The 25,404-nt window shown below is 38.7% G+C and overlaps 1 pseudogene; it reads left to right on the top strand.

Moving 5' to 3' along the window:
• The first annotated feature begins 3,249 nt into the window (after positions 1-3,249).
• Positions 3,250-4,159, top strand: LOC136389414 (serglycin-like; annotated as a pseudogene).
• Positions 4,160-25,404: the final 21,245 nt, after the last annotated feature.

Below are 25,404 nucleotides of genomic sequence, written 5' to 3'. Positions count from 1 at the left end.
TGTAAGCTTCAGAACCTGGACAATGGGACCAAAGGCTGATTGGTTGCCCCCACCTCCAGTCACCAGTAGGCACTTAGGTCTATGGGCCCAAGCTTCAGGTAAGAAGTCTAGACTGGTGATGGGGATTTGGGTGTCACTAGCATACAGGGAGACTTGCTGAATCTGAGGGAAAGAGTGAATATGTGGAGAGTTCACAAAGGACTCAAGGGAGTACACTGAGGAATGCCAACCGTCCAGGAGGGGTCTCAACCAGAAACATTCTCTTATCTTGACTCCTTCATAATCCAGATCTAAAGAATTCATTTTCCTATTTGCAATTTATCTTTCCTCTTTCTGGTTTTTAGTGAGGAGAAAAACTTCAAAACCCTATGTTCTTTAATTCAACACTGGCTACAAATTATTAGTATTTTTTAATGAGTATCAGTGTGTATTTTTTCATGAATTCTATTTTTAATTTTTATTTTTTTTGAGAGAGAGGAAGAGAGAAGGAGAAGCATCAACTCATAGTTTTTTCACTTTAATTGTGCATTCATTGCTTCTCAGATGTGCATTGACTAGGGGTTGGGGGACCTCTCAAGCCAAGCCAGTGACCCCTTGCTCAAACCACTACCTTGGGCTTGAAGCCAGTGACCTTTGGGCTCAAACTTGTGACCGTGGGATCATGTCAATGATTCATCACTTAAACCAGTAACCTTGAACTCAAGCCGGGATGCCCACGCTCAAGCTGGTGACATTAGGTTTTGACTGGCGACCTAAGCGTTCTGGGTTGATGCTCTATCCACTACGCCACCACTGGTCAGGCTACAAATTATTATTGAAGCAAGCCACAAGAAGGGATTGGGACTGGAAGAGGCCCATTAAAAGCATTGCTTATAAGCAGAAGCCCAGATGATACATTATTGGAACAACAAGTTTGTGGAATGTTAAGAGTTATAATAAAAAAGGGTTCTGCAGCAAAATGATAGAGAATTTGAACAAAATTAATTCAAACAAAATTAAACAGATCTTTTAAAAGAAAAGCAATTATGAATATTTACATATAAGCTATCATAAGTTTATACTTATTCTGTAGCTTGTTATTATGAAGTTGAGTTTCTCAAGCTGTTTGCTACAAAAGGCAAAGAGCTTTCTGGTGATATACAAAGGTTTTTTTGTAAAGATTCCAAGGACTGTTGACTTGTATCCTTGCAATCATAAATATTTGTAACTAGAAATTGCATCTGTTAAATGATGTTTGTTTACTTAAAACTATAAATTATATTTGTATAAGATTGATTTTTACCCACCAAATTTGAAATAATTAGCTGCATCAACTTTATTCTGTACTTTCTCTAGACACTAATTGGTGGCTTGTCAGAATGCACCTAGACCTTTTATCTGGATGTCTTCCTATAGGCTTGTATTTTATTTTATTTTATTTTATTTTATTTTTTAGATTTATTTTTTATTAATTTTACTAGGGCGACATCAATAAATCAGGGTACATATGTTCAAAGAAAACATGTCCCGGTTATCTTGTCTATCAATTATGTTGCATACCCATCACCCAAAGTCAGATTGTCCTCCGTCACCTTCTATCTAGTGTTTTTTGTGCCCCTCCACCTCCCCTTCCCCTCTCCCCCCCCCCACCCCATAACCACCACACTCTTGTCCATGTCTCTTAGTCTCGTTTTTATGTCCCACCTACGTATGGAATAATGCAGTTCTTAGTTTTTTCTAATTTACTTATTTCATTTCGTATAATGTTATCAAGATCCCACCATTTTGTTGTAAATGATTTGATGTCATCATTTCTTATGGCTGAGTAGTATTCCATAGTGTATATGTGCCACATCTTCTTTATCCAGTCTTCTATTGAAGGGCTTTTTGGTTATTTCCATGTCTTGGCCACTGTGAATAATGCTGCAATGAACATGGGGCTGCATGTGTCTTTACGTATCAATGTCTCTGAGTTTTTGGGGTATATACCCAGAGGGATGGCTGGGTCATAAGGTAGTTAGTTCTATTTTCAGTATTTTGAGGAACTACCATACTTTCTTCCATAATGGTTGTACTACTTTACATTCTCACCAACAGTGAATGAGGGTTCCTTTTTCTCCATAGCCTCTCCAACATTTGCTATTACCTGTCTTGTTAATAATAGCTAATCTAACAGGTGTTGAGGTGGTACCTCATTGCCGTTTTGATTTGCATTTCTCTAATAACTAATGAAGATGAGCATCTTTTCATATATCTGTTGGCCATTTGTATTTCTTCCTGGGAGAACTGTCTGTTCATGTCCTCTTCCCATTTTTATATTGGATTGTTTGTTTGTTTGTTGTTGAGTTTTATTTTCTTTGTAAATTTTGGATATTAGACCCTTATCTGAGCTGTTGTTTGAAAATATCATTTCCCATTTAATTGGCTGTCCGTTTATTTTGTTGTCAGTTTCTCTTGTTGAGCAAAAACTTCTTAGTCTGATGTAGTCCCATTCATTTATTTTTGCCTTCACTTCCCTTGCCTTTGGAGTCAAATTCATAAAATGCTCTTTAAAACCAAGGTCCATGAGTTTAGAACCTATGTCTTCTTCTATGTACTTTATTGTTTCAGGTCTTATATTTAGGTCTTTGATCCATTTTGAATTAATTTTAGTACAAAAGGACAAACTGAAGTCAAGTTTCATTCTTTTGCATGTAGCTTTCCAGTTTTCCCAGCACCATTTGTTGAAGAGGATTTCTTTTCTCCATTGTGTGTTGTTGGCCCCTTTATCAAAAATTATTTGACCATATATATGTAGTTTTATTTCTGGACTTTCTATTCTGTTCCATTGGTCTGAGTGTCTATTTTTCTGCCAATACCATGCTGTTTTGATTGTCGTGGCTCTATAATATAGTTTGAAGTCAGGTATTGTAATGCCCCCAGCTTCATTCTTTTTCTTTAGAATTTTTTGGCTATTTGGGGTTTTTTATAGTTCCATATAAATCTGATAATTTTTTGTTCCATTTCTTTAAAAATTGTCATTGGAGGGAGAGCTGTGGAGCAAGGAGTCAGGAGTCCGGGTTCTGATCACCTCCTCCTCTGGGACTGGAGCCGTGGAAAAGTCAGTTAATGAGAAATCCAAACCATGTTCTCCTTCTAGAGGTGGAAAGGAGAAAGAAGGCCCAGAGAATCAGCCCATATGGAAACTGTGACGTGTGTTCTGGGCAGGGTCTGAGGTTTTAGAACCCTTTCTAAAAGAACCCCGATTACATTTCCTAATCGGGGTGTTGGCGTGCCAATTGGAGCTGAAGTGAGCTGGTCATGATGCGGGTGTTTCTCCAGTGCAGTAGGCTGGTCCTGGCTCTCGTCCTCATCCTGGTTTTGCAGTCTTCTGTTCAAGGTTTACCTATTCAAAGAGCCCAGGTACCAGCGGGTCCGCTGTAATCCTGACAGTAATTCTGCCAACTGCATTGATGAGAAGGGACCAATGTTCGACCTATTTCCAGGTGAATCCAACAGAATCCTCTCTTCAAGGACTGACACTTTTTGAATGACAAGATTCCAGAACTTGAATGATGTCTTTCCTCTTTCTGAGGACCATTCTGGATCAGGCTCTGGCGATGTCTCAGGATCTGGAAGTGGCTTTGGGAGTGACTATTTCACTGGACTGGCACATGAATACCAACTAGGAGATAATGATGAAGCTTTTTATTACAACTTGAAGCCTGTGCCCTCAGACAACCAAGATTTCGGTCAAGATGGACCAGAAGATAATTTCATTATATAGAAGAGAGGGTTTTCCACCTTGACACCAGGCAATGCATTCAGTACATTTGTGTACCACAATTAAATGATTAATTTTTGGACAAATGTTTTATAGAGATTTTAGAACATCTGAAACAGAAGTTTAAATTTTACCACCTTTTTTTCTCATGAATTATTAAAGCCTATTATACCTATAATATTGTCCTGGAAAATATTAGCATTTCCTTTGTATCATATACAACTAACGTCATTATGAAATTAACTAGATTCCCCAGATTTATAAAATTGTTTTAAAGAATAAATTATACTGTTCTTATTTTTTTTAAAAATCAGTTTGAGAAGCAAATTGACAGAAAACATTTCATAACTAAGTCTTAAGGAACCTGACTCTGATTGTGAACTATAGATACACCCCTTTTTAATAATAATAATAAAAAAAAAACAGATGAAACACACAGTGAATTAGAGAGTATTTGACATGTTACAGTGTAAAGTGTATAGCTCTAATGTTACCACTGGATGTGTTTGCAGTGCTACTGGACATGGCTTGTTTAGAAGTATGATTGCTGTTACAATGACAAACTTCAGACCCAGATTAAAGCACAGTTATGCACCTCATACCGCTTTAACCTTTCTCCTGGACAGCTGTGTATTTTCAAATGTTATTCTATTAAAGCAGAAGTATAATCTTTATAAAAAATTGTCATTGGAATTTTGATGGGAATTGCATTAAATTTGTATATTGCTTTGGGTAATGTGGCCATCTTGATTATATTTATTCTTCCTATCCAAGAACAAGGAATATTCTTCCATCTCATTGTATCTTTTTCGATTTCCCTTAACAATGCTTTGTAGTTTTCATTATATAGGTCCTTTACATTCTTTGTTATGTTTATTCCTAGGTATTTTATTTTTTTTGTTGCAATCGTGAAGGGGATTTTTTTTTTTTAGTTCGTTCTCAAATGTTTCATTGTTGGCATATAGAAAGGCTATGGACTTTTGTATGTTAATTTTGTATCCTGAGACCTTACTGTATTGGCTTATTGTTTCTAATAGTCTTTTTGTAGATTCTTTGGGGTTTTTGATGTATAGGATCATATCATCTGCAAAAAGTGATACCTTTACTTCTTTTCCAATATGGATGCCTTTTATTTCTTTGTCTTGTCTGATTGCTCTGACTAGAACCTCTAGCACCACATTAAATAAGAGTGGAGAGAGTAGACAACCCTGTCTTGTTCCTGATTTAAGGGGGAAAGCCTTCAGTTTTGTGCCATTTAATATGATGTTAGCTGATGGTTTATCATATATGGCCTTTATCATGTTGAGATATTTTCCTTCTATACCCATTTTGTTGAGAGTCTTAAACATAAAATTGTGTTGTATTTTATCGAATGCCTTTTCTGCATCTATTGATAAGATCATGTGGTTTTTGTTCTTTGTTTTGTTGATATGGTGTATTGTTAACCATTTTACATATGTTGAACCATCCTTGAGATTCTGGGATGAATCCCACTTGATCATGGGGATTCAACATATTTTTAATATGTTGTTGTATTCAATTTGATAGTATTTTGTTTAATATTTTAGCATCTGTATTCATTAGAGATATTGGTCTGTAGTTTTCTTTCTTTGTGCCATCCTTGCCAGGTTTTGGTATGAGGGTTATGTTGACCTCATAAAATGTGTTTGGAAGTATTGCTTCTTCTTCAATTTTTTGGAAGACTTTGAGTAGAATAGGAACCAAGTCTTCTTTGAATGTTTGATAGAATTCATTAGTATAACCGTCTGGGCCTGGACTTTCATTTTTGGGGAGGTTTTTAATAGTTTTTTCTATTTCTTCCCTACTAATTGGTCTGTTTAGGCTTTCTGCTATTTCTTGACTCAGTCTAGGAAGGTTGTATTGTTCTAGGAATTTATCCATTTCTTCTAGATTGCTGAATTTAGTGGCATAAAGTTTTTCATAGTATTCTACAATAATTCTTTGTATATCTATGATATCTGTGGTGTTTTCTCCTTTCATTTTGGATTTTGTTTATATGAGTCCTTTCTCTTTTTTCCTTGGTAAGTCTTGCCAAGGGTTTGTCAATTTTGTTGATCTTTTCAAAGAACCAGCTCCTTGTTCTATTAATTTTTTCTATAGTTTTTCTGTTCTCTATTTCATTTATTTCTGCTCTGATTTTTATTATCTCCTTTCTTCGGCTGGTTTTGGGTTGTCTTTGTTCTTCTTTTTCCAGTTCCTTAAGGTGTGAAGTTAAGTGGTTCACTTGGACTCTCTCTTGTTTGTTCATATATGCCTGAAGTGATATGAACTTCCCTCTTATCACTGCTTTTGCTGCATCTCATAGATTCTGATATGTCGTATTGTCATTTTCATTTGTCTATATATATCTTTTGATCTCTGCGCTTATTTCTTCTTTGACCCATTTATTTTTTAAAAGTATGTTGTTTAGTTTCCACATTCTTGTGGGGTTTTTTCCTCTTTTTTGGCAGTTGAATTCTAGTTTCAAGGCTTTATGATCAGAAAATATGCTTGGTACAACTTCGATTTTTCTGCATTTGCTGATGTTATTTTTGTGGCCCAACATATGGTCAATTCTTGAGAATGATCCATGTACACTGGAGAAAAATGTATACTCTGTCACTTTGGGATGAAATGTCCTGTAGATGTCTATCATATCCAGGTGCTCTAGTTTTTGTTTAAGGCCAATATATCTTTATTGATTCTCTGTTTGGATGACTGATCTAGAGCTGTCAGCGGTATATTGAGGTCTCAAAGTATGATTGTATTTTTGTCAGTTTTTCTTTTAAGGTCAATAAGTAGCTATTTTATATATTTTGGTGCTCTTTGGTTTGGTGCATATATATTAAGAATTGTTATGTCTTCTTGATTCAGCGTCCCCTTAATCATTATGAAATGACCATTTTTGTCTCTGAGTATTTTTGCTGTCTTGTAGTCAGCATTATTAGATATGAGTATTGCTATGCCTGCTTTTTTTTGGATGTTATTTGCTTGGAGTATTGTTTTCCAGCTTTTCACTTTGAATTTGTTTTTATCCTTGTTGCTTAGATGAGTTTCTTTTTTTTTTAGATGCTGCAACTAAGAGTTAAGACTTCTTTTTTTTTTTAAGACTTTATTTATTCATTTTAGAGAGGAGAAAAGGAAGAGAGAGAGAGAGAGAGAGAGAAAGAGAGAGAGAAGAGGGGAGGAGCAGGAAGCAGCATCAACTCCCATATGTGCCTTGACCAGGTAATCCCAAGGTTTTGAACCAGCGACCTCAGCATTCCAGGTCGACGCTTTATCCACTGTGCCACCACAGGTCAGACTAGATGAGTTTCTTGTAGGCAGCATACAGTTGGATTTTCTTTTTTAATCCATTCTGCTACTCTGTGCATTTTTATTGGTGAGTTTAATCCGTTTACATTTAGTGTAATTATTGAGACTTGTGGGTTCCCTATTGCCATTTTATACATTGCTTTCTGTTAGTTTTCTGTCTTGTTTGGTTCTTCTCTTTTGTTTTTCTATCCTTTGTTTTTGTTTGGTTGTACTCCATACTTCTTTCCTCTGTTACTATCTTTTTTAAATCATGTGCTTCTGTGGTGGTTTTTTCAAGGGTGGTTACCATTAAGTAATGAAAAGGGTTCCTACCTTGTTCATTGTAGTGCACTATCTTGTGAGTACTTTTGCACTCCATCGTCCTTTGCTACTGTTAATCTCATCTTCTCCCCCCCTTTTTTTTTGTTTTTGTTGTCACAGTTTAAATTTGTTTTTATTGTGTTCTTGGTGGAGCTTTTACTTGTGGTTTTGTTTTGTTCTGTTCTTTGTATCTGGGTATCTGGTTGGAAAACCCCCTTTAGTAATTCTTGGAGTGAGGGTTTTCTGATGATAAATTACCTCATCTTTTCTGTATCTGTGAATGTTTTTATTACTCCTTCATATTTGAAGGATAGCTTTGATGGGTATAGTATTCATGGCTGAAAGTTCCTCTCTTTCAGGACTTTAAATATTGGGGTCCACTCTCTTCTAACTTGTAGAGTTTCTGTTGAGAAATCGGATGATAATCTAATGGGTCTTCCTTTATATGTTGTATTCTTCTTTTCCCTGGCTGCCTTGAGAATTTTTTCTTTGCCGTTGGTTTGTGCCAATTTCATTATGATGTGCCTTGGAATAGGTTTGTTAGGGTTAAGAAAACTCGGAGTTCTGTTTGCTTCTTGAATTTGAGGCTTTAGTTCTTTCCACAGGCTTGGGAAGTTCTCATCTATTATTTGTTTGAATATGTTCTCCATTCCATTTTCTCTCTCTTCTCCCTCTGATATACCTATTATTCTTATGTTATTCTTTTTGATGGAGTCAGACAATTCTTGTAGGGCTTTCTCATTTTGTTTTAAATTTTTGAGTCTCTTTTTTCTTCTCTCTGTTGTGCCTCAAGTTGCTTGTCTTCTATTTCACTAATCCTACCTTCTATCTGGCCTGTTCTATTAGCTAAGCTTGTTAACCTCGTTTTTCAGCTCGCGAATTGAGTTTTTCATCTCTGTTTGATTTGTTTTATAGTTTCAATTTCCTTGGTAATATATTCTTTGTGTTATTTGAGTTGTTTTCTGAGCTCCCTAAATTGCCTTTCTGTGTTTTCTTGTATATCTCTGAGTATTTTTAGAATTTCTATTTTAGATTCTCTGTCATTTAGCTCCAAGGTTTCCAATATATTAAATTTTTTCTCCATAGATTTTTCCTCATCTACCTGTGCTACCTCTCTGTCTTTTGTATCCATGATATTTGATTTTCTTTTCCTTAATGGCATCTGAGGGTGATTTTGTTGATAGTACTTCACGTTTAGTGTTGAACTTCTGGAGGTTCCAAGGATAGATTTTTCTGTCTCTGGTTGAAGATCTTGTTGAATTTTGGGGGAGATTTATCGGTATCGCTCCTTACAGTGCCATTTCTCTGATGTCACTCAGGCTTGATAAGCCTGTGTTGGGGACCGAAAGCCAACAGGGTCTTTGCAGTTTAGATTTTGGGGGGACAGAGGTGTGGGGAACTGGCAGTAAGCTGATAGTCTGCCCAACCCCCCACCTCACTTGTTCTGTGAAGTTGCTAAAAGCCATTTTTTTCCACACCTTCGTGTTAGCTATGGTGCTAGATTGTTTATACTCATCCTATCCCCCATGTTCCTCAAAAAGACTTGAGGCAATTTCCTTTTTATCCTTTGTTTTGTGAAGTTAAGATGTTATGTATGGTGAAGGTTTTCTGCACTAGGTAGAATTCTTGGGATGCCTTGGAAATGTGACTTTGTTTTAATGATCTCTTTGATTTGCTAATGGCCTCACTTTACCCTATAAATAAAGCAGGTGGGGGGGTGGAGGCTCACCTCTTGCAAGCCATATTCTGTGTTTCAGAAAGTCTTCCCCAGCTCATCCTTTTTCTCTTTAGGTCTATTTTCTTAATTTTGTGCTGTTCCCACTCAGGACCTGGAATTTCTAGCTGTGCTGGTTCGTGGCAAGCCTAGCCACTCTAACATTCATTTATGAAAAGCCTAGTATGTGTTTCTCCAACCACTTGTGCAAGAAATATCTTTTCCACAAGCGTTCGAGCATCAGGTGGGACCCCAATAAAAATCCTGACATGACTTTGTCCTTAGAACATGCATTTTTCTGATGACTATTAGAGTTAGAAGGATACCTAGAGACCATCTAATCTAGTCTCCCTTGCTTCACAGTTAAAGAAATTGAGGACTTGAAAGGTTAATCGGTTAATTATCTGTGATCACTGAACAGAAGTCAGAAGTTGTACCAGAAAGAGAATTAGGGTTTGCTGCTTTTCCTACACTGCCTCCCCACTTCTTTTTGTTGTGATGGTGGTGGTATAATATACATAACAAATTAACCACTTTAGCTATTTTTAAATGTACAGTTTAGTGGCATTCAGTACATTCATATTGTTGTGCAACCATCACTATCCTTATCTCCAGAACTTTTACATTATTACAAACTGAAACTCTGTATGTACTATTTAATAAAGAACTCCAATTTCTTCCCTCTTTCAGCCCCTGGTAACCATTCTTCTGTTTACTTTTCTTTTTTTCTTTTTCTCTTTTTTTTTTTTTTAGTTTTTACACTTCCAACTTTTATTTTTTATTAGTAAAATAGACATGGTAATAGTACATTTAAAAGGTAAAATTATATAGCATAATATATGTTCTTTTTTACATTTTTTATTTATTTTAATTCATTGTGCTTACATAAATTCAAGTGTCCCACTGAATATATCTACTACTCCCCCACCCCTATGTTCCCCTTGATAACCCTTTGAGCCCTTCTCCCAATAGCCTCCCCACTTCCCTTCAGGATTTGCTGTCCTGCTCTCTATAATGCTGTATTGTGTATATATAATTTCACTAATATCTTTCCCTTCTCTGATCCCATTCTCTCCTCCCCTTTCCTTCTGACCACTTTCCCTCTGGTTCCTTTGATCCCACCTCTACCTCTATTCCGTTCCTCAGTTCACATTGTTCATTACATTCTTCATATGAGTGAAGTCATATTTTTCTTTCTCTCTGGCTTTTTTCACTTAGAATAATAGTCTCCAGGTCCATTCATGTTGTTGCAAAAGGTAAGATTTTCTTCTTTTTCGCAGCTGCATAGTATTCCATTGTGAATATGTACCACAGTTTGTTTTTTAATTCATTTTTTAGAGATGAGAGAGAGAGAGAGAGAGGAGAGACAGAGAGAGAGAAGGGGGGAGGAGCTGGAAGCATCAACTCCCATATATGCCTTGACCAGGCAAGCCCAGGGTTTCGAACCGGCAACCTTGGCATTTCCAGGTTGAGGCTTTATCCACTGAGTCACCACAGGTTAGGCCTCTACCGCAGTTTTTAATCCACTCATCTACTGATGGAAACTTGGACTGTTTTCAGATGTTGGCTATTGTCAACAATGCTGCAATAAACATAGGGGTGCATTTCTTCTTTTGAATCAGTGATTTGGTATTCTTAGGATACATTCCTAATAGTGGAGTAGCAGGGTCAAAAGGCATTTCCATTTTTAATTTTTTGAAGATTCTCCATATTGTTTTCCACAGTGGCTGCACCAGTCTGCATTCCCATCAGCAGTGCACGAGGGTTCCCTTTTCTCCACACCCTTGTCAACACTTATTCTGTATTGTTTTGTTGATGAGCGCCATTCTGACTGGTGTGAGGTGATATCTCATTGTGGTTTTAATTTGCATTTCTCTAATGATTAGTGATGTTGAGCATTTTTTCATATGCCTATTGGCCATCTGTATGTCCTCTTTGGAGAACTGTCTATTCAGTTCTATTGCCTTTTCTTTTTTATTGCCCATTTTTTGATTGGGTTATTTACTTTATTTATTTTGTTGAGTTTTACAAGTTCATTATAAATTTTGGTTATTAACCCCTTATCAGACTTATTGTTGAATATATTCTCCCATTGTGTGGTTTGTCTTTTGATTTTGTTCATATTGTCTTTAGCTGTGCAAAAGCTTTTTAGCCTGATATAGTCCCATTTGTTTATCCTGTCCTTTATTTTACTTGCCTGTGGAGATAAATCAGCAAATATATTGCTGCAAGAGATGTCGGAGACCTTACTGCCTATGTTTTCTTCCAAGATTATTCTGGTTCCATGACTTACATTTAAATCTTTTATCCATTTTGAGTTTATTTTTGTGTATGATGTAAGTTGGTGGTCTAGTTTCATTTTCTTGCAAATACCTGTCCAATTTGTTAAAAAGACTGTCTTTATTCTATTGTATGCTTTTACCTCTTTTGTCGAATATCAATTGTCCATATAGGTGCAGGTTTAGTTCTGGATTCTCTGTTCTGTTCCATTGATCTGTATGCCGGTTCTTATGCCAAGTTGTTTTGAGTACAATGGCCTTGTAGTATAACTTGATATCAGGAAGTGTGATACCACCCACTTTATTCTTCATTTTCAAGATTGCTGAGGCTTTTTATGTTCTTTTTTAGTTCCATGTAAATTTTGTAATATTTGTTCTATATCTTTGAAGTATGCCATTGGTATTTTAATAGGAATTGCATTGAATTTGTAAATTGCTTTGGGTAATATAGACATTTTAATGATGTTTATTCTTCCTATCCATGAACACAGTATATGCTGCCACTTGTTTGTATCTTCCTTGATTTCTTTTATCAATGTTTTATAATTTTTCAAGTACAAGTCTTTAACCTCTTGGTTAAATTTACTTCTAGATACTTAATTTTTTTTTTGGTTACAATAGTGAAGGGGATTGTTGTCTTAATTTCTCTTTCAGATAGTTCATTGTTGGTATATAAAAATCCCACTGATTTCTGAATATTAATTTTATATCCTGCCACCTTGCTGAATTCATTGTTTTTTGACGGAGACTTTAGTGTTTTCTATGTACAGTATCATGTCATCAGCAATGAATGATAGTTTTACTTCCTCTTTATCAATTTGGATGCCTTTTATTTCTTCTTCTTGTCTGATTGCTGTGGTTAGGACTTTCAGAACTATGTTGAATAGGAGTGGTGAAAGGGGGAAGCCCTGACTTGTTCCTGATCTAAGGGGATTGCTTTTAATTTTTGCCCATTGAGTATGATGTTGGTTGTGGGTTTGTCATAGATGGCCTTTATAATGTTGAGGTGTATTCCCCATATTACCAATCTGCTGGGAGTTTTGATCATAAATGGGTGCTGGATTTTATCAAATGCTTTTTCTGCATCTATTGATATTATCATGTGATTTTTCTCCTTCCTTTTCTTTGTGTGATGAATCACATTGATTGTTTTGCGAATATTGTACCTGCCTTGTCTCCCCAGAATAAATCCCACTTGATCATGATATATGGTTTTTTTCATGTATTTCTGGATCCAGTTTGCTAATATTTTGTTGAGAATTTTAGCATTGTGGTTCTTCAGGGATATTGGCCTACAGTTTTCTTTCTTTGTAGTGTCTTTGCCTGGTTTTGGAATAAGGATTATGCTCACCTCATAAAAGGAGCTTGGAAGTCTTCCCTCCTCTTGAATTTCTTGAAAAAGCTTGGAAGCATAGAAGTTAGTTCTTCTTTGAATATTTGGTAAAATGCACCTGTGAATCCATCTGGCCCTGGACTTTTGTTTGTTGGGAGTTTTTTGATAACTGTTTCAATCTCTTTTGATGTAATTGATCTATTTAGGTTTTCCAATTCTTCCAGATTAATTTTTGAAGGATTATAAATTTTGAGGAATTTGTCCATTTCACATAGGTTGTCTAATTTTTTGGCATACAGTTCTTCATAGTATTTTATTACAATTCTTTGTATTTCTGCTGTGTCAGTTATTACTTCTCTACTCACATTTCTAATTTTATTTTTTTGAGCCCTCCCTCTTTTTTTTTCTTGGTAAGTCTGGTTAAAGGTTCATCAATCTTGTTTACCTTTTCAAAGAACCAGCTCTTGGTTTCATTGATTTTCTGTATTTTTTTTTTAGCCTCTGTTATTTATTTTCGCTCTGATCTTTATTATTTTCTTCCTTCTACTTCCTATGGGCTTTGTTTGTTGTTCTTTTTCTAGTTCTTTTAGATATAGATTTAGGTTGTTTATTTGGACTTTTTCTTGCTTCTTAAGGTGTGCCTGTAAAGCTATGAGCTTCCTTCACAGGACTGCTTTTGCTATGTTCTATAAATTTTTAGTTGTTTTATGTTCATTTTCATTTGTTTCAAGAAAATATTTTATTTATTCTTTCATATCATTGTTAACCCATTTGTTGTTTAATAACATGCTGTTTAGTCTACAAGTGTTTGAATGTTTTTCAGTTTTTCTATTGTAGGTGATTTCTAGTTTTATGCCATTGTTATCAGAGAAGATGCTTGATATAATTTCAATCTTCCTAAATTTACTCATACTCATTTTGTGTCCTAGCATGTGGTCTATCCTAGAGTATGTACCATGAGCACTTAAAAAGAATGTATATTCTGCTGCTTTAGGGTGAAAAGTTCTGAAGATATCTATTAAATCCAGTTGATCTAGTGTGTCCTTTAAGGCTACTGTTTCTTTGTTAATTTTTTTTTCTTGAGGATCTATCCAGTGATTTTAGTGGGTTATTGAAATCTTCTACTATTATAGTATTGCTGTTGATCTCACCCTTTACGTTCATCAAAATCTGCTTTATAGCCTGAGCAGGCAGTGGCGCAGTGTATTGAGCATTGGACTGGGATGCGGAGAACCCAAGGTTCGAGACCCCAAGGTAGCCAGCTTGAGCGCGGGCTCATCTGGTTTGAGCAAAGCTCACTAGCTTGGACCCAAGGTTGCTGGCTTGAGCAAAGGGTTACTTGGTCTGCTGAAGGCCCATGGTCAAGGCACATATGTGAATGCAATCAATGAACAACTAAGGTATCACAACGAACTACTGATGATTGATGCTTCTCATCTCTCTCCATTCCTGTCTGTCTGTCCTTATCCATCCCTCTCTCTGACTCTCTCTCTGTCTCTGTAAAAAAACCCAAAAACAATATGCTTTATAAATTTAGGTGTCCTATATTAGCCACATAGATATTTATAATGGTTATATCTTCCTGTTGCATTGCTCCTTTTATCATTATGTAGTGAGGTTCTTTATCCCTTACTATAGTCTTTGTTTTAAAGTCTATTTTGTCAGATATAAATATTGCTACCTCAGCTTTTTTTTTTTCATTCCATTTGCATGAAAGATTTTTTTTCATCCCTTCACTTTCAATCTGTGTGTCTCTTTTGTTTTGAGGTGGGTCTTTTTTAAACAGCATATGTATGGGTCCTGTTTTCTTATCCATGCATCTATCCCATGTCTTTTGATTAGAGCATTTGATCCATTTACATTTAAAGTTATTATTGATATATAATTGTTTATTGCTATTTTATTCTTTAAATCTACATTCTTCCTTTTCTATATATATATTTTTTTGTTCTGTTTACAACAGGCCCCTTAACATTTCTTGCAACATTGGTTTGGTTGTAATGAATTCCTTGGGGTTTTTGTTTGTTTGTTTTTGTCTAGGAAGCTTTTTATTTCTCCTTCAATTTTAAATGATAACCTTGCTGGATAAAGAAGTCTTGGTTGTTGGCTCTTGTTTTGGATTACTTTGAATATTTCTTGCCATTCCCTTCTGGCCTCTAGTGTTTCTGTTGAGAAGTCAGATGTCATCCTTATGGGGGCTCCTCTGTGGGTAATTGACTCCTTTTCTCTTGCAGCTTTTAGTATTCTTTCTTTATCCTTTAATTTTAGCATTTTAATTATGATGTGTCTTTGTGTAGGCCTCTTTGGGTTCCTCTTTAATGGGATTCTCTGTGCTTCTTGAACTTATATGACTTTTTCCTTCATCAACTTAGGGAACTTTTCAGCTATAATTTCTTCAATCAGGTTCTCTATCCCTTGGTCTTTCTCTTCTTTTTCAGGAACCCCTATGATGTGGATGTTGTTTCTCTCATGTTATCACAGAGCTTTCTTAGAATTTCCTCATACTTTTTGAACCTCTTTTCTTTTGCTGCTCCACTTCATGCTTTTGTTTATCTTGTCTTCTAAATCACTGATTCAATCCTCTGGTTCATTCAGCCTACTTTTAATTCCTTCTAGTGTAGTCTTCATTTCTGATATTGTATTTGTCATTTCTGACTGGTTCCTTTTTATGATTTCAATGTCCTTTTTATGCTTGCTGTCTCTTTATTTAGGTGCTCATTATGTCCATCCTTTGTTGCTCTAAGTTCTTTGGACATCCTAACAATCATTATTTTAAGCTCTGCATCCAGTAATTTGGTTATTTCCATCTCATTCAGTTCTTTTTCTGGGGGTTTCTCTTGTTGATTGATTTGGATTGCATTTCTCTGTCTTACCATTTTGTCTGTGTATAGACTCCTCCTTTGGGTATGTTGTTTGTGTAGCTAGCTGGGTCTAGGGTTGGTATTGTTTGCTTCTAATTTCTAGTTGTATTGTTTCTAGATCTTCTTGGGTTGCCATCAGCTGTTGTTTGTAATCCACTGTGGGCTACTTGTTTGCTGTTACTGTTACTGTTCTTTTTGCTATTTGTGTTGGCATTTTCTATGTCTTAGCTGGGTCAGGTGTGTGGAGCCCTTCCTTAAGATACCACTCTAACAAAAGTTGTTAGGTCCTGAACTGATGTTCTCTGTATCTGGCCGCTGGATGTGCTCACCCTGAACTTCCCTGGCCGGAGCCTGGTATAGATCAGTGGGAGTCACTGTCTAACACTGGCCCTTATCAACCATTTTGGAGCTACAGTCGATCCAGAATTTGTAGCTGCCTCTGCTGGACCCAGGTGCCATTGTAAATATCAGCTGCACTACTAGGCTAGCTTTTATCTACTCTTGGCCTGGGAAAAGTTAGTTTAAATATTCAAGTTCCCCTGACATCCGCTTTCTGCTGCCTCTTATTGCTGGCTACTTGTTGGGTTCAGTACCATAATTCAAAAATTAGGTACGGTATTGGATGTGGCTTGCCCCTTAGCCTCAGGTGTCATTCTTTCCAGACCTTTATTTTTCCTTCTTTTTCAGCCCTCAGAAGAGTGTGGCCACAGGATCCAGCAGGTGTAGGCTCTGTTTTCCCAATGTGTGGTCTGTCCACTGAACTGCTGGCCCACCACCACCACTACCACGGCCTCGGGCATTTGGGCTTGGGCGCTGCTGGCACCAGCCTGCTGTTGTGACCGCTACAGCTTCCACCACCATGGGCTGGCTTGCATGCATGTGCTTGGACCACCACCGGCCTGCACGCTCTCCTGTGAGTACTCAGCAGCATGTGGGGGGCGCTGTAGCTCAGACCTCAGCACTCACTACCTGTGTTCCTGATGTGCTCACTGCTTCTAAGTGCCTCTTTGCTTTGACGGGAGCAGGATAGCCTCCAGTGTGTGAAGTAATTTCTTCCCTTTGCTGTTGTTGCTGCCCCCAGGAAAAATGGTCACTTTAGATTTGGGGAGTGACTCAGCCCAGGGGTTAGGGTGGCTGTCCCTCAAAATATTTCTCCCTGTGCCTCAGAGATTACACTCTTTTCTGGCAACTCCAATCCTCTCAGCTCTCCCTGCTTCCAGAATCCCAGGTGAGTGGCTGTGAACAAGGTTTTTCTGCATGGTCCCTTTAAGATGGAGCCTGGGTCTGAGAATTCTGTCTCTTTCTGCAAACAGTATCCTGGCTCTTTTATCAGCTAACTACTGTTTGTACCCTCTTCTAGGCTCTGGGGCCCTAGCCTGGAGCTCCAGTCCTGGAGCTGAGGACCCACACCTCTGGGAAGCCCACCCCACCGTGAGAGTCCTTCTGGGCCACTGTTCGCTCCTGGGAATGGAGCAGTCCTTTCCACATCTCTACCTTTCCTACCAATCTCAGTGTGGCTTCTTTGGTGGTCCTCAGCTATAGAATTCTTTTAGTTTAGTCCAAAGTTGGTTTTTCAAGATGATTGTTCTTAAAATTAAGTTCTAGTCTACTTTGGTTCTGAGAGGTGGGAGTTGGAACATCCGCCTACTCTGTCACCATCTTGCCGCTCCTCTCTTCTGTTTTCTGTCCCTATGAATTTGACTAAGGAACCACACCTGAGTGGAACACATAGTACTTGTCCTTTTGTGTCTTATTTCTTCTCTCTCTCTTTTTTTGTTTATTCATTTCAGAGAGAGAGAGAGAGAGAGAGGAGGGGGGAGGAGCAGGAAGCATCAACTCCCATAACTCCCATGTGTGCCTTGCAGGCAAGCCCAGGGATTCGAACTGGCAACCTCAGTGTTTCCAGGTCGATGCTTTATCCACTGAGCCACTACAGGTCAGGCTCTTCTCTCTTTTTTTTTTTAACTTTTACTTAGAAAATTAAATTTAACAGGGTGATATTGATTCATAAAAGTACATAGGTTTCAGGTAAACATCTCTATAGCATTTGAACCATTGATTACATATGTTATATTCCCATTACCCTTGTGTCTCATTTCATATAGCATAACGTCTTCAAGATCCATCTATGTTACAATGTATATCAGAATTTCACTCCTTTTTAAAAAAAAAATTGATTTTAGAGGGAGAGGAAGGGAGAGAAAGAGAGATCAGTTCATTGTTCTATTTAATTATGCATTCATTGGTTGATTCTTGTATGTACCATGACCAGGAATTGAACCTGCAAACTTGGCATATTGGGACATTTTAACCAATTGAGCTACCAGGCCAGGGCTTGGAATTTCATTTCTTTTTAAGGCTGAATAATATTTCATTGTAGGTATATACAACATTTTGTTTATTCATGCATCTGTCAACAGATATCTGGGTTGTTTCCACCTTTTGGCTATTGTGAGTAATGCAGCTATGAAACAAACATCTGCTCAAGTCCCTTCTTTCAATTATTTTGGGTATATACCCGGGAGTGGGGTTGCTGGATTATATAATAGTTCTATTTTTAGTTTTTTAAGAAACCATCATACTGTTTTCCACAGTGGCTGTATGACTTTACATTCCCTCTCACTTTATGATGTGCAGCAGCAGAAAGAGTGTAGAATTGGAAGTTGCCAACTCAACCCCAGGATTGGTTGGCTGCATAATCTTTTTAAGCCACTTCACCACTCACACTCAGCTTCCCGGGCCAGGAAGAGGAAAATGACCTTTGACTTGCAGACCCTGTAGGGTTGTTATAAGAATTCAACAAAATGTGGCCCTGGCCGGTTGGCTCAGTGGTAGAGCGTCGGCCTGGCGTGCAGAAGTCCCGGGTTCAATTCCCGGCCAAGGCACACAGGAGAGGCGCCCATCTGCTTCTCCACCCCTCCCCCTCTCCTTCCTCTCTGTCTCTCTCTTCCCTTCCCGCAGCCGAGGCTCCATTGGAGCAAAGATGGCCCGGGTGCTGGGGATGGCTCCTTGGCCTCTGCCCCAGGCGCTGGAGTGGCTCTGGTCGAGGCAGAGCGACACCCCGGAGGGGCAGAGCATCGCCCCCTGGTGGGCAGAGCGTCGCCCCCTGGTGGGCGTGCCGAGTGGATCCCGGTCGGGCACATGCGGGAGTCTGTCTGACCGTCTCTCCCCGTTTCCAGCTTCAGAAAAATACAAAAAAAAAAAAAAAAAAGAATTCAACAAAATGAGATATAGTGAATGCTTTATAAATAAAAACAGGTATTAGTAGTCATTTGTACTAAATTTCAGTCAAATCCAATGTCAAAGAAGAAAACCATGAACTGTTAGGAAGGGAAGAAATTAAAGAAATTTAATAGCCTGACCTGTGGTGGCGCAGTGGATAAAGCATCAACCTGGAAACGCTGAGGTTGCCAGTTCAAAACCCTGGGCTTGCCTGGTCAAGGCACATATGGGAGTTGATGCTTCCTGCTCCTCCCCCCTTCTCTCTCTCTCTCTCTGTCCCCTCTCTATAATGAATAAATTAAAAAAAAGAAAAAAAAAAGAAATTTAATATCCAAAAAAGACTTTGAGCTAAGACAATATCAAAATGCTTGTGGGGCCCTGGCCGGTTGGCTCAGCGGTGGAGTGTCGGCCTGGCGTGCTGGGGACCCGGGTTTGATTCCTGGCCAGGGCACATAAGAGAGGCGCCTATTTGCTTCTCCACCCCCCCCCCCCTTCCTCTCTGTCTCTCTCTTCCCCTCCCGCAGCCAGGGCTCCATTGGAGCAAAGATGGCCCGGGCGCTGGGGATGGCTCCTTTGCCTCTGCCCCAGGTGCTAGAGTGGCTCTGGTCGCAATAGAGCGACGCCCCGGAGGGGCAGAGCATAGCCCCCTGGTGGGCAGAGCGTCGCCCCTGGTGGGCGTGCCGGGTGGATCCCAGTCAGGCGCATGTGGGAGTCTGTCTGACTGTCTCTCCCCGTTTCCAGCTTCAGAAAAATAAAGAAAAAAAAATGCTTGTGGTTACAGTTTGCCATAAGTAGGCCCCTGTTGTCTGGGTGTGATAGATAAGGCCTGGAAAGGTCTTAAATTGTCCAAGGCGCAGACAGGGAAGTCACAGCTCAAGGACTTCATGTTCTGGCTTCTGTGGACCTTTGTTCTTTGTTGCTCAATGTCAGTGTGAGTCCCAGGGATTGAGAGCCTGATCCCATCTGTGTGCAGCCAGACAGACAACTTGTTTGTATTTCTAACCTCAGAACTCAAGTAGATCTGCCTAAGAAAATACTACTTCAGTTTTAGTGTATTTTTAAATATTAAAAAAAGCTCCCAAACCTTTGTTATGGTAAGTGTAATAAAATATAAATGTGCTAACCTATCAGCACAAATAGATCAGACAAAACAATATCAAATACAGCGATGGAAAAAAAACTTTAGGTACTAAAAAAGTTTTGGGGGCTAATTTCTATGGTAAATTGGTAATTCTATGTTAGTCATTCAATCTGATTTTTAAAAATTTGAAACAGAGTCCCACATTAATATGACTTTATTACTCATATTAATGAAGAGTCCCAATATTTTGAATCTTTATTCTCTTCATTTGGGAAAGAGGGAATGAAGGAGAACAAAAAATTGCCCCAAACTCTTAAAGATGCATCTTTTTTTTTTTTTTTTTTTTTTTAATTTTGTTTTACTTTTATTAATTTTTAGAGAAGAGAGAGAATGAGAGAGAGAGAGAGAAGGGGGAGGGAGGAGCAGGAAGCATCAACTCCCACATGTGCCCCGACCAGGCAAGCCCAGGGTTTTGAACCAGCGACCTCAGCATTTCAGGTCGATGCTTTATCCACTGCGCCACCACAGGTCAGGCAAAGATGCATCTTGAAGCAAACACTCAACTCATTTTTTTGTCTTATCTTTTAAAATGGGGATGTGCTGTTTCCATCATTACCAGTCTTCTACTTAGTTGTTATATCTCCATTGTTTCCACTGAAACCAAGGGTTCTTATGGTTTTGATTAAATTTAGTTTTAAATCCTAGCTCTAGAAATCATATTCCTCTCTCTATATATTCATAACCTGCAGAGGCCGAGCCTTTCCCCCAAATAATCAGCAACCCCTAAGGCAGTAGAAGACAGTAGTCCAGACTTCTGGCAGGCTAAAGATAACATTTGACCTAAGTTATGTTTCACTTCCTGAGCCCTAAGGTGGAATGAGACCCTGGCTACTTTGCCATGAGACAGGGTAAAAGGAGGCCAGAAAAGACCACAGAGCTGTCCTTAAGACCTGAAGAAATGATTCATTACCCTTACCTCACCTCCAACCAATCAGCTCCGAGCATGACTATGAAACCCCTAACCCATGGCATCTTGTGATTTTGCCCCATATAATCTGTAACCTATACATCATTGAGGAGTTGGAACTTTTGAGGATTAGTGTCCCATTCTCCTGGATGGTGTAATTCATCAATAAAATAGCCAATATCTTTCCAACTTGGGCCTGGCATAATGGCTCCCACAAAGAAGGGTGGTGAGAAAAGAAAGGCCATTCCGCCATCAACAAGGTAGTAACCAAATAATATCCTACCAACCTTCCCAAATGCATCCAAGAAGTAGGTTTCAAAGAGCATATTCCTTGGACACTCAAAGAGATTCAGAAATGTACCATCAAAGAGATGAGAACTCCACATTGACACCAGACGCAACAAAGCTCTCTGGGCCGAAGGAATAAGGAATGTCACATACCCAGGTGTGGCTGTCCAGAAAATGTAATAAGGATGAAGATTCACCAAACAAGCTCTATACATCGATAAGCTACATACCTGTCACCACTTTCAAACATCTAAAAGCAGTTAATATGGATGAGAACTGCTGAGTGTCAGATAAAGTCATAAAACTGCAAAACAATAAAATAAAATACCCAGTATTTCTCCACTGTAATTCTTGGTGTTTAGTGTTTGGCTCTGCTAGTGTTGGATGGACAAATCCTTTCTGTTCTGTAACACCACCGATCACACTGAATTTTTTTTTTAATTTTTTAAGATTTTATTCATTTTAGAGAGAAGAGAGAGAGAGAGAAGGGGGAGGAGCAGGAAGCATCAACTCTCATATGTGCCTTGATGAGGCAAGTTCAGAGTTTTGAACCGGTGACCTCAGCATTCCAGGTCGACACTTCATCCACCGCGCCACCACAGGTCAGTCCACACTGAATTTTACTACAGTGTTTGTTCTTGTTTATCAGTTTCTCCTCTTGAAACAGAGATCATGTCAGAACAGACAGAATAGTGTAAAATCATGACTTGGAAATCTGTATACAACATTCCACAAAGACAATCTTGTCTTTCTTCAGAGCCCTGGATAATTTACATCTTGTACACCAGTCCATTTGTATAAAAATGAACATCTTGGTGAAAAATTGATCCATCCTAATGCATCTAAGTAAACAGCCGAAATAAATTTTCAACCTAGTCTTCACAATGCTCTTTGCAAGCCTTTTGCCTTTGTTAAATTATCAGGAAAATTTAGGATCATTTATTATGGATAGTCACATTCATTCTCTGTCCTGTTTTGCCTGAAGAAATCTAGCTCAACATTGTAACATCAGAACAATTCACCTATATTTTCCCTTGAAAGATAAAGAAAACTGGATCATTCTGCCTTGCTCTGGGGGAAGAAAGGCAGAGCCATCCCCAAAGCCCGGAGAATGCCATCTGGCTGCAATCTTTCTCAGAATTTACTGGCCCAGGGACAAAGCACATTTCTTTCAGATGGATCAACACTGTCACCCAGTGGACAGACGAGTAGTCAGGCTGAGGCCTTAGCATTGCTCTTGGCTTGACAGTCAGACACTGACATCCAGTGTTTAAATAGAAACCTATTTTTTATTTTAGGTGATCATGAATAATTGTTAATATTCTCTTACAGGGAACTGAGAGGGCCTCAGCTGACAAGCCTTTGATTTGGATATCAAAGATTAGTGCCGTTTAAGGGCATATATTTCCATTGTGCTGATTCTTTCTTTCTTTCTTCTTCTTCTTTTTTCAACTATCAGTAAATTTATAGGAAGCACAGACTATAAACTAGCCAAGCCAGTCTGCCAAGACTCAGAGGATCAAACAGCTTTGCAGAAGTAGGGTGATATTTGATCACCAGCCAGGTACTGTGGGAAGACTTCCTTACCACAGAATAAGACTCATTGTTCATTGTTCATAGTGACAGTGATGTGTATTTTGAAAACTGAAAATAGATTTGTGTGTGTGTGTGTGGACTGAAATCTGAGGAAGTTACTCTCAGTTTATAATACTGAAATTAGTGAATGAGCTATTCTTCTTTTCTCTGTTAAGTATATATGTTAAAAGACATGTACAGGTGTAGCCTCTGCCCCATCTCATTTGTCCTGAGTCTCTTTTTCTTGTCTAAAATGTCATTCGACACTTGCAACAAAAGGCTTACTTTTCTTTTCAGCTTACTTTTCATATTAAGGTAAGAGGCTCTTTGCTTTTCTTGCTAAATGTACCTTTATTTTTTATTTATTTTTTATTTTTAAATTAAATTTATAGGGGTGACATTGGTTAATAGGATCATATAAGTATACATTTCTATGATACATGATCTAGATATTGCATTGTGTGCCTTTAAATTAGTTTTGTCTCCCTAGCTGGAACTTAACAACAAGCTGAGAGCATTCATCTGGTTTCACTTTACACTTCTTAAGAATATCTATAGAACTGGGAGCTGAGACTTCACTTTGTAGGAGCTCTTGTAGAACTTTATGATTAAAAATAAAGTACTTGGCCCTGGCTGAGTGGCTCAGAGGATAAAGCATCATCCTGGCACACTGAGGTCACGGGTTCGATTCCCAGTCAGGGCACATACAAGAAGCAATAAGTGTATAACTAAAAAAAAAAAAAGAAAGAAAGAAAGAAACTTAAATGGAACAAGGAGTTGATGCTTCTCTGTGTGTGTTGCTCAAATCAATGGAAAAATTAAAAAACAACTTTAAAAGTGAAGTCTGTTTATTGTGAAAAAAATATGTGTTTGAATGTTGGCCCCACTGCTTGCTAGCTTCTTGACATTCAACAGGTTATTTATTTATATATTTAAAATTTATTAATTTTGGAGAGAGAGAAAGAAACATCAATCTGCTCCTGTATATGCTCCAAACAGGGACTAAAGCCCCAAACACCTGCATATCAGGATGATGCTCCAACCAACTGAGCTGGTCAGCCAGGGCTCAACAGGTTATTTAATCTCTCTAATGATTCAGCTATCAGGCACAATATTAGCACCTACCTCCTGGGTTGCTGTGGGGATTTAGACAAATAACTTAGCATAGTACCTGAGCACAGAGAAAAGAACTCCATAAATATTAGTTTAGCATTATCATGATTATTACAGCAATCGTATTTGTTATTCCTAAAAAGCAACTTTAACAAAGTACCTCTAGACTAGCAAATAAAATCATGATTTTTATTTTTTTTTTAAAGCCGAAAGGATCCTGAGAGATCATTCAGGCCATTATTTCTCATTTAGATAATTCAGGGAGGATTTTAAAAAATAAATAACTGGGCCCTGGCCGGTTGGCTCAGCGGTAGAGCGTCGGCCTGGCGTGCGGGGGACCCGGGTTCGATTCCCAGCCAGGGCACATAGGAGAAGCGCCCATTTGCTTCTCCACCCCCCCCCCCTTCCTCTCTGTCTCTCTCTTCCCCTCCCGCAGCCAAGGCTCCATTGGAGCAAAGATGGCCTGGGTGCTGGGGATGGCTCCTTGGCCTCTGCCCCAGGCGCTAGAGTGGCTCTGGTCACGGCAGAGCGACGCCCCGGAGGGGCAGAGCATTGCCCCCTGGTGGGCAGAGCGTCGCCCCTGGTGGGCGTGCCGGGTGGATCCCGGTGGGGCGCATGCGGGAGTCTGTCTGACTGTCTCTCCCCGTTTCCAGCTTCAGAAAAATACAAAAAAAAAACAAAAAAAAAACTGATCTTCTGAATAGCCAGATTTAAAAATGCTTATTGTTATGAATCTTTTAAGAGACACCCTAGAAAGGGCAAACTTAATCTTCAGTGACAGAAAGTAGATCATTGATTGTCTAAAGATGATGCTGGAAGGACTTACAGCTAAAGGGCCTGAGGACACTTTCTGGGATGATAGCAATGTTTCCTATCTTGTTTGTGGAGGTGGTTACACAAGTGTATACATTGATCAGAAGTCATTGGAATTGTACACATAAGTGAGTGAATAATATTGCATTTAAAATATATCATAATAAAGTTGATGTAAAAAGAATGCTGAGTCTAACTCACAGAAATTCTGATTTAATTGTTCTAAGGTGATGCCCAGAAATAATTTTTCTCATGCACCTAAGGCATCAGCTAGGTTTGGGAGCTACTGATCCTCTCTTCTTCTAGTTGAGGTTAACCCAAACACATACAGCTGGTTATAGTGGACGGTACAGGACTAAAAATCAAGTTTCCAGGTACTTTGTGCTCCAAACCTTCACCTTTACTAGTAATATTCCCTCTCCCTGGAACTTCTTTCTCTTCCCTTTTCTTACCTCTGTCAAAACCTCTCCCACTCTTGAAGCCCAGCTGTGTATCACAGGTAGCCGCAGGTTGCAGCTTTTCCCCATTGGACTAGGAGCTCCTTGTCAGGAGGGACTGTAGCTTTTTTACTTCTGTATCCTTAGTACCCAGTACTGTGCTTGGCACAGAACAAACATTCAATGAACGTTCGTTGAATATAAAAAATGATGGAAGGAGGCCCTGACTGGTTGGCTCAGCAGTAGAGTGTCAGCCTGGCATGTGGAAGTCCCAGGTTCGATTCCCAGTCAGGGCACACAGGAGACGCACCCATCTGCTTCTCACCGCTCCCCCTCCTCCTCCCCATTATCTCTCTCTCTCTCT

Source organism: Saccopteryx leptura, chromosome 1, assembly GCF_036850995.1.
Source record: "Saccopteryx leptura isolate mSacLep1 chromosome 1, mSacLep1_pri_phased_curated, whole genome shotgun sequence".
Classification (NCBI taxonomy): domain Eukaryota; kingdom Metazoa; phylum Chordata; class Mammalia; order Chiroptera; family Emballonuridae; genus Saccopteryx; species Saccopteryx leptura.
This window is presented reverse-complemented; position numbering and strand designations above follow the sequence as displayed.